Below are 9,523 nucleotides of genomic sequence, written 5' to 3'. Positions count from 1 at the left end.
TCTGTTTTCCAACTTTTCATATCATGCCATAGCTTGAGATCTCATTCCACCATTTCACCTGCAGCTGTTAATTTTTCAGTCATTGAGAGTTTGTGTGTCTGTTCAGGTATTGGCTGAAGAGATCATTGTAAGCCTTTGACTTTTAGTGAACCTTTTTATGTGAGGGGCAACGACCTGCCTTTTCACTCTGCTGATCACTGTCGGAAGACACACTGCTAACATGGTAAGAATCTCACAAATGTATCAACCCTCTTCAAGCCCTACCCCTGAGCTAGCAATATGCATTAGTGGAGTTTGTGCAGATAGTAATGAATTGGTAATTAAGTAGTTAAATACAGTAATATGACGTCCCTGTCATTATATAATTAGACAAAGCATGTAGATTCCCTTATTTAAACATGATTAATTAGTCGTTCCCTGTTAACCTAAAAGGAAATATTAGATCCTGACTAAACTTTGAGGAAATTTGGAGTTACAAGTAAGAGATATGGGTCAGCTAATGAGAACAGAGTGTCCCACTTTACAGGTCCAATTGGGAGAAGGAGGATTTGCATGTATGCAAATGTTGTTTGAGTTAATTACATAACTTGGCATTCATTAATAATGAAGTTTGGTGGATGTCGGGCCTTTATGCCTGGATCATGTCCAGATTGTGGAGTGTTCATTGAGAGTGTGTCAGTTTGTGAAGGCAGTAGAGCACCTACCCGCCATCCATCAATAATGGCAGTTTACAGACTGGTCATCATACATGCTGCTCTGGAAATATGTTAATTGTCTTAACTTTCTGACCTTTCTCTTTTGGCATCTGGAGTCAAATAAATTAGCAGTAGCCTATTTAGTATGTGCCAAGTCAAATAACATTGATACATGTATCAATTTGTCTTATTTTTGCTGTATAGCTAAACTATGAGATTACCTTATGAGCTAACTGTATGTAGGCCTACAGCATGATTATTAAACATTATTGAACATTATAAACCGGGTAGTTTGGGTCCTGGATGCTGATGGGCTGAAACAGCATTTCAACTGTGTGTATATCAGACAATATACCACAGGTATGACACAAAAATACTTGTTTACTGTTCTATTTATGTTGGAAACCAGTTTAGAATAGCAATAAGGCACCTCAGGGTTTGTGGTATATGGCCAATATACCACACCCCCTCAGGCCTTATTGCTTACCTATCAACCTTGAGAATAAATTTGAACCATGGAAAGTAACTGGACCTGTTAGCACTGTATAGAAAGGAAGGCTTGTGAACACTCAACTTATGCAGAAAAGTGTTTACATAAATAAATAATTATGGGAAAATAACCCCTATTTACACATTCCAGGTGAGTGCATTGAACTGTTGAAGTTTCCTACATTTTTTTAAATATATTTTTTTTACAAACATTCTTCTGGCAAGTTGTAGCAATGTAATCTTATGTTTATTTTTTATTATTGTGTATTTTATAGAATAATTTATTTGACATTCATTTGACAATTATCTGAAGACTAACACAGTTGAGTGTAGTCAGTAGCCAGGATGTCAAATACTACATACCTTAAACTTGCAATTAACTTTGACCAAGAATTACAAGGAATACTTTGGCACACGTTAAAATGAATGTCCTCAGTCATGTTTACCATTGTTATCCTCAGCCTGTTAGGGTTTCATCTCAATAAAGAAATGGCTAACTTTATGACAGCTCCTACTATATTTTCTGACTCCCAAAGGATAAAGACCTCAACTTGAAAAGGGCCTATGTTCAGTGCAGAGCATTATGATAAAATATGTTGCACACATGTCCCTCCCATGAAGCTATTATCTATAATTAAAATGTTTGTAAAGTCTTGCCATCAACACAAAACGTCATAATGAATTGGTTTTTCCGACCACCAACAGTTAATTGATCCCTTCTTGTTTCCTGCCACATAATATGTTGCAGTTAGTTATTTTCTCCTCTTTATGGCTCCTCTGCAATGCACACCATCCTTTGCTTTGTCATTTTACTGAGCTCACATATTCTTGAAGGTAGTGAAGCAGTGTTTATTGTTCAAAGGGTTACCCAGACCTTATGGTGTGGGTTTCCTTTTCGTATTTTGCTTTACTACAAAGGGACATGCCATTTTGACTGACAGTTATGTGAAAGTCATCCATTGTCTGTGCACATTTAGAATAAATTATTCTATCACTGATCTGAATTGAAACCATTTTTTCTCAACTTCTGTTACAGTGTCATTTGTTTCCTGGATGATATCATGTTGAGGAGGCTTCCACACCTTTTCAGGAGCCTCTATAATGATGTATGATTTAAACAATAAACTCTGCCATGAAGCTAAACTCCAACATGAAGTTGACGTGTATGTAACGTGTTGTTGAATGGCTCTGGTGCTAACCCAACAAATCACACGGCAACCTCCTCATCTCCTCTGACAGAATAGTGTTCTCTAATTAACCATGCAGAACAGGAGAAGAACACGTGTTAATTTAATGTAACAAAAATTTTGATTTTCATGCACTCTCCTTTTCAAATATTAATAGCCTAGTCTTGCATTTCAAGATGCATCAAAGTAGCTCAGGATATGCAAATGTGATGTATGCTGCTGCCTTACCCCAACCAGTTGGACTGACACAATCTCTCTCTTTATGCAGACAGTTGCCTGGTTATAAGCACAGGAGGACCAAGAACCAATAATCTACATTATCCTGCAGTTGACCACACACAGAAAAAAATATGTATCCATGTAATCAATCGTTAATCAATTATAAATTAATTGACGTATTCAAGAGTTGTAAATGATCAAATTAGTTGCATCGTATTATTATAGTTATCTGCATAGCCATATCTGGCCACATTTAGAACACTAATTAGCACAGTGTACCAAAAACATGTTAAGCCACATTCAATGAGACCAGATGAGGTCATGGTGTAGGTTTTCATCATATTACAGTAAGATATTTTGAAGCTTTTTAGGCAGACATATTGCAACTATTATTTATTTAGTCTATTGAATTGCGTTGTTTTAGTAGCTTGGAGTTGAATTCAAAACAGCATCAACCAACTTTTCTACCTCAAACCATGTCTTACCTCTCTGTATTACACATTAAACCTACTTACTGTGTGTTTCATAAGCGAGTGAGGCGCAAGAGGACATTCTCAAAGTCACCGAAAGGTGGCGTATGAGTCACGTAAAAACAAGTATACTCAACTTCTCTTTGAAAGGCGCTAGCTTACATTTCTACTGTTAAATAAACGAAACACGAAAATATTAAATATTACATGAAATATATGTCAGTAAGAACTTTTGTTAATTAATTAATAATTAAAACATTGCTCTCAGCAATACGCTTCACACACATCCATTTTCCCTCTTGATTTCAACACAACATGCCATTTCTCTAGTGTAGGCCTATGTAAAATATGACTTTACGAATAATTACACATCGAAGATAAGATGTTTTAATTGTCTTTAACATTAACCACACTGAAATTCTAACTAATTGAAAGAACACATTTGAATCTCGTACCTCAGAGGGAAATCCAAAATGTGCCAACATCCTTGTTTTTTCAAATTTGAGGAATCTCTTGCCTGCATCGTCATTGAAGAGCAATGCGTTTCCTCTTTCTAATTTAAGACCCAGTAGAAGATCCATGCAAAGTCCCCTTGGACCACTTTATAATAAAAATTGTTCTCCATCCTTACTAGGACTTGCACTCTGTTTCTGTAGAACTTACCAATCTTAAAAAATATATCAAATGTAACAATACCTGAATATTCTGCTCCAGGTGTTTTGGGGAGCTTGGTGAGCATTAGTTTGTGCCTTAGCGAAGAAAAACGGGATTGATTTATACATTTATATTTCCGAACAGAAGGAGACAACGCACTTATTGTGAGGAAAAGTTTGCAGTGCATTAGGTTTACTATCTTGAAAGTAATGCTCCAATTGAATAATAAAAAGATGTGACGTGTGGATATGATTTTCTCTTGAACAAAGGGAATGTGAAAATGAAAGACAGAGAAGAGCCAGAACTGACGCGATGAGATTTGTGGAGGGGCAGTATTCTCTCTCTCTCTCTCTCTCTCTCTCTCTCTCTCTCTCTCTCTCTCTCTCTCCACTTCTTCTTCTCCTCCCCTCTTTTTAGCCCTATATGACTCTTCAGTTAACAAACTGTATTTCCTACTGCTTCTTTCCCTGTCATTGTAAGTACAACATTGTCTTATTTACCTATTGAATGAATGAAACCATTGTCCTGCTATTCTTGAAAGCGAGTGTTAAAGGTTTTGTCGTACTTTGTTTTGTCCACCTATGCTGTATATGACAAACTTTTCCCTTTGCATTTTCAGTTTACTATTGCATTGTTCCTTACGTCATCTTGTTGTTGAAGGGATTGATTTTAATTGATGATGGTGCGTGATAGTGATTGTCGATTCTGTTGAGTGTAGATGAAGACAGCGCGTAACTCAAGTGTCTCAGTGCGCTGCAACCTGTGGTTACCTCTTACCTGTAGCCTATATATCGCCCTGCGGTGGACCGTTACTTTTCTTTACTGTAGCCTACCTACCTTTACAGCTGACAAAGGTGTTGCACTATTATTCCTCAGAACAATTTCCCATCTAATATCAAACTATATAGCCTACTGTTGAAAGATGGTTTATTCTATGTGTCGTTAATTATGTCCGCTAGAGTTTGGTCTATACAGCCCATTGATGAAGGCTATATATATTTTTTATTGTCTTTTACAATTTTGAGGATACATAGCAGGCTACTATAGACTCTTGAGAAGTTATTTTATTCCTCTAATTTCAACGGAATTTTTGCCTATATTAAAACCCAGGAATTCTATTTAAGCCTTTGAAATATTTTATATTGAATGCTCAAGGGGGTGGAAAACATTTGCTTGGTAGGCCTAGTGACCCAAATATTATTTTGATATAAAAAATGTCACTTCATTTACATTTTACAATGCAGCCTATTATATGTAAAGTAATAAGAAAGTGTTCAGGTGGGCTACCAATATTTTTTTTTAAATGTTATGCTTCTCGATTGAAATACTTTTCTGAAACACGTTGACCTATCACTGGTCGTTTCAATCATTAAAAACACGTTTTTATTTTTCATAAACATTGTAGGCTATGTCAACCCACACAAAACTTCAAAGTCTATAAACTATTGTGTATATTGAAAAGACAATAGCACATCGATCTCTAATTTTAGGTGTATGCATCATAGGATGATTGCCTATGAATAGGAAACCATGAGATAATCAATGACTTAATATAACATTATGCAGTAAAATGATTTGTTTCTTTTATAAAAGTGACACATTGAGTTCTCAATAATTGAGTTATAACTAACACCGTAAACCTTACTGACATTGATATTATTTTATACAGATCAGACTAATAGAAACAGGCGGGCTCCCTATTTGAGAGAGATTGTCATCTTATTTTTGAAATTATGACCTTTTTTGATTAAATACTTTATTAATTGCCTTTTGCTTTCCTGTGTTAACTTATAATTCGTCTATATAATCCTGAAATTAACAATGTAGGCTATAGGCTACAATGTATCAATGTATTCCTACTACATTACATTCCTACCCAACATAGTCAATCGATCTATGACTGTTATAGCCTATACCAAATATCGTTTGTCATAAAGAGGTATGGTTGACACTCGAGTTCTTTACACGTCACTTCATATCAAAGCTTCAGTTGATCTGTTATTAAGGCCAGCAGTGTTATAGTATTGGTACAGTATAACTAACCCCACACAGAGTAGTTTTCTGTCTTAAACGCTGAAGTGCGTTTCTGGCATGTGCTATTGATAAAATTGTTCCATTAATTTAGAATAAGGCAAAAGACAACAATAATGCATTACATAGTCCACTTTACAGGTAAATAGGGCAATAACTCTTATTGGAGTTTGTTCAAGTGCAAATTATGTTGTCGCAACTTTCAATTGTGCTGCTGTGTAATACTCGGATAATTTTTGTATTTAATCAAATCAAGAGCAAAATCTCCCTCTGTCTTTTCACTCACTAAGCTCTCTCTCTCTCGCTCTCTCTCTCTCTCTCTTTCGCATCTCTTGTCTGGGCTGGGAGGGGGAGTCCTGCCTCTTTGCCTTCCTCAGATCAATGCCCTGGCCACTCACTTTCTGATGTTGCACGACGGGAAATGCTTTGAATACTTGCGACATGGCCGCTCGCATTGATTGCCAAGATTGACAGCTCTGCATCGTCTTCTCTTGTCTCAGAGAGAGAGGGAGATAAAGAGGATAGAGAACAACAAAAGCTCCTTGCAGTTTTGACAATTAAACTTCATAGAAAGAACGGGATCCCCTCATATAGCCAGTGGGAACCACAGCAGACTTTAGTTCTCTTTCCTTTTCTCTACAGATAGTAATCATTATGTTTTAACATAATACAGCGTGAAACACACGACTCGGGATACGATACCGTCAGGACCTGCATCTCTCTTTTCTCCACTGATCTCAAGGTAAAAACGTGCTTAGTTTTAACATGTTGTTTCGTGTTTTCATGCAAACTGCGTTTTTTTTGCCTGTTTTTGTTGGTACGTAACAGAGTTTGCCTCCTTCGATGTCAATAGGGGTGTTAAAACTGTTTTCTCTCTCTCATGCTTCTATGTTCAGGTTTTCATGGAGTGAAAAGATTTGTTTGTAGGGCGTTTTTTGTAAGGGGAATATGATAACGTTCTTATTTATTGCTTCTCAATCGCGAGAGCCGTGGTAAACGCAATACGAAAGCAGAGTGCGTAAAAAAGACAAGCCAGAGCGTTCTCCTTTAAGGTTTGGATAGCTACTGTAACAATGATGCCCTGTTTTATTTACCGACACAGGATATTTGTGTAACTTATAAGTTACAATCAATCGTGCGTCTCGAGGTAGTGATATCAACAGCTCTATATTTCACTTGGATGAGCATCTAGGCTACTGATTTAAGCATCATACAGCTAGGTAGGCTGTATGAATTACGCGCAACCCTTTTTTATTTCATTCTTGGTTACGCATCCACAAAGTCTTGTCGCGAAATTCAACACTTAAAAAGTATCATCAAGTTATATGTGGTTTGCTATGGTGTTCGTATCCGGATGCTCAATAACTTTCTCCTCTGGGACTGGGAGGCAATTTCACTTTTGTCCACAGAGCGGTACTATTCATTGACAATGACGTGCGCATTGCTCTAGGTATCCTTCCATAACCTTCCTTTCTCCCGAATGTTTCTGGATGCGAGATTTACAAGTTTCTTCGAACTTGAGCATATGGTTTATTTTGTTGTCTTTCTTCCAAACTCTAATTAATCTATTTTCATCGTTCAACCGGAATTATAATTCAGTGTAAAAATGTTAGATGCGTAGTTGGGAATTCACTCTGCCTTAACTTTAATTTGAGGTCAGGCAAATTGACCTTAAAAGAATGCATAAGCCATAAATTAAATCCAACTACTCCTCGAAAGGCTAGCCCATTTAGAGACAATATACCTGGACAAGAAGGCTTCCCCTGCAAGCCTTTAAAGCGCTGCTCTCGGACTGTTTTAGGGACTAACGTAAGTCATCTGGTGTAATTATTTTTGTCTCTTTTGCACTATTGTCTTTACCTATCATGGACAGGTGTGAATCTGGCTATAGCTACACTGCAGATAATTGAATGCACAGGTTTAATTGTATGCTAAATATTCTAAATAATGACGTTTTATTTGTTTCTAAGTGTTATAGATTGGATATAGTTTCCCCCATTTTTCATTTATTTGTTTTGTTAAAAACAACAACTTTTACCGCATATTAGGCTATAACCAGATATTTAGTAATTTTAATATCACACATGGCTTTTGAAGGTGCTTGAGATTTTGACAAAAACACGATTGTATACCAAGGTATTGGGAGGACAAATGCAACGCAGTTCGTGTGAACTAGTCTGTTGTGTGAAGATAGCCCATCATTTACAGTGTGTTTCCCAAAATGAGACACTTGCAGTCTCAGATAAAGCTTTTTTTCTAACTTCTGCACAAGCAGTGATACCATTTTAATAGAAAACACAGAAAGCAGACAATGGATAGCCTAGTTTTAAAAGTATGAGAGGAGGAGTACAGAGGATCTCTCTGTCACTGCAAATCTGGACTCTATAGCTAATGTAGCCTAAACCTATTGCTGCCGGGGAATATTCCAATGCTCCTTTTTTTCGTAACCTTTGAAATAAATACAATAGGGTTGCTGTGCCCACCCAGTACGCGGAATCTGAAACCTTAATTAAAGACAGCTTTACTTTTCTCCTATTTTCCTTCCAAATAGTGTCCAGTCCGTCAAAATAACCCGGTGTCTAATAATACAATCATGTCTTAAGTGAGCGGCTGCATGGGTGAAAAACAATCCTCCGGCTCGTTCCTCTGTTAGGGTGAAGTTGATATCGTAATGGTATTTTGTTTTGAACAGTTGCTGTTAGTTGGGAGTGCAAGTTCCCTCATAAGGTAAGGTGGCACCGGAGCCCAATAGAAGTCTAAATGGCACATTTATAATTAGACTGCCAATTCAGCACATTGTCCTGATTGCTATACAGGGACACTCGGCACTGTCTGGCTGCTCAATAGGAGATAGTTTTTCCTCTGACGGACAGTTTAACACTGCCTGTAACAAATTAGTGAGGAGTTTTGTTGATGGTTCACTGCACGGTTGTTTCAACTCGTATTTTATCAGGGAAATAAAAAATTACTCCGCGATTGCCAGGTTCCTTTTCTCTCGGTTTCTGCCCATCTTTGTTTATTTTTTACGCACTGTAAATACTCTAAAAGAAACGTCGCTCCACACAGCAATAAATTAGATGAAAGGAACATTACAATATAATATGAATAACATGGTAGATGTAATCGATTTTTATAATTGAAACGTACCTACATTGTTATACACATGCATAGCCTACAGATACTATTTGAATTTGACCTCTTGCTCTGTGTGTTGCGCATTGATTGCCTTGTACACAATGCTGTTATTGAAATCAAAGGTTATATTGATTAGGCCTATATTATCCAGAATGTTGGATTATTTGTTTCACTTTTAATACGATGATGAAAGTTGATTTAAATGTTTTATTATCCATTTTGGGGATTATTTAGCAAAATATGTATAGTTGCATTTTCATTCAGATTTATGGTTTGAAATTTCACCTATTCATTTCATATATTTCTTACTGTTTGCTTTTCAGAACTATCTGCACGTGGACTTCAGAGGAACTTGTGGTTTTGCGAGAGAGAAAAACATTTCCGAACTGGATCCGGGCATAAAGATATCGACTCCCTGACGCATATGGTGCCAGTAAGTTTAGAGATTTAGAAGTGCATTTTGACATACCGAAACCGCATGCTTCACAGCCTGTGCTCAGCGCTCTTTCACGGTGTCTCTCTTGTTTAAATAGATCCCCCATTCAATCCCAGATCAATAGAGTTGCATGTTGCGAGACGAACTTTGGAATTGGAAACTCATTATCTGTCATTAAACGACCGCGAATGATGAGCAAAACATTAA

The 9,523-nt window shown here is 36.9% G+C and overlaps 1 long non-coding RNA gene across 2 annotated transcripts in view; it reads left to right on the top strand.

Annotated features, from left to right (window-relative positions):
- Window positions 1–6,123: 6,123 nt before the first annotated feature.
- LOC123484572 overlaps window positions 6,124–9,523 on the top strand; it is a 38,243-nt gene continuing 34,843 nt past the window's right edge. The window contains exons 1-2 of one of the 2 annotated variants that reach the window (XR_006658586.1): window positions 6,124–6,487; window positions 9,204–9,313. This is a non-coding gene — a long non-coding RNA (uncharacterized LOC123484572). Of the gene's footprint in view, window positions 6,488–7,195; window positions 7,555–9,203; window positions 9,314–9,523 lie in introns of those variants that run through there. The other variant, XR_006658587.1, reaches the window with a different exon arrangement.

Source organism: Coregonus clupeaformis, unplaced genomic scaffold (genome assembly GCF_020615455.1).
Source record: "Coregonus clupeaformis isolate EN_2021a unplaced genomic scaffold, ASM2061545v1 scaf0362, whole genome shotgun sequence".
NCBI lineage: Eukaryota > Metazoa > Chordata > Actinopteri > Salmoniformes > Salmonidae > Coregonus > Coregonus clupeaformis.
This window is presented reverse-complemented; position numbering and strand designations above follow the sequence as displayed.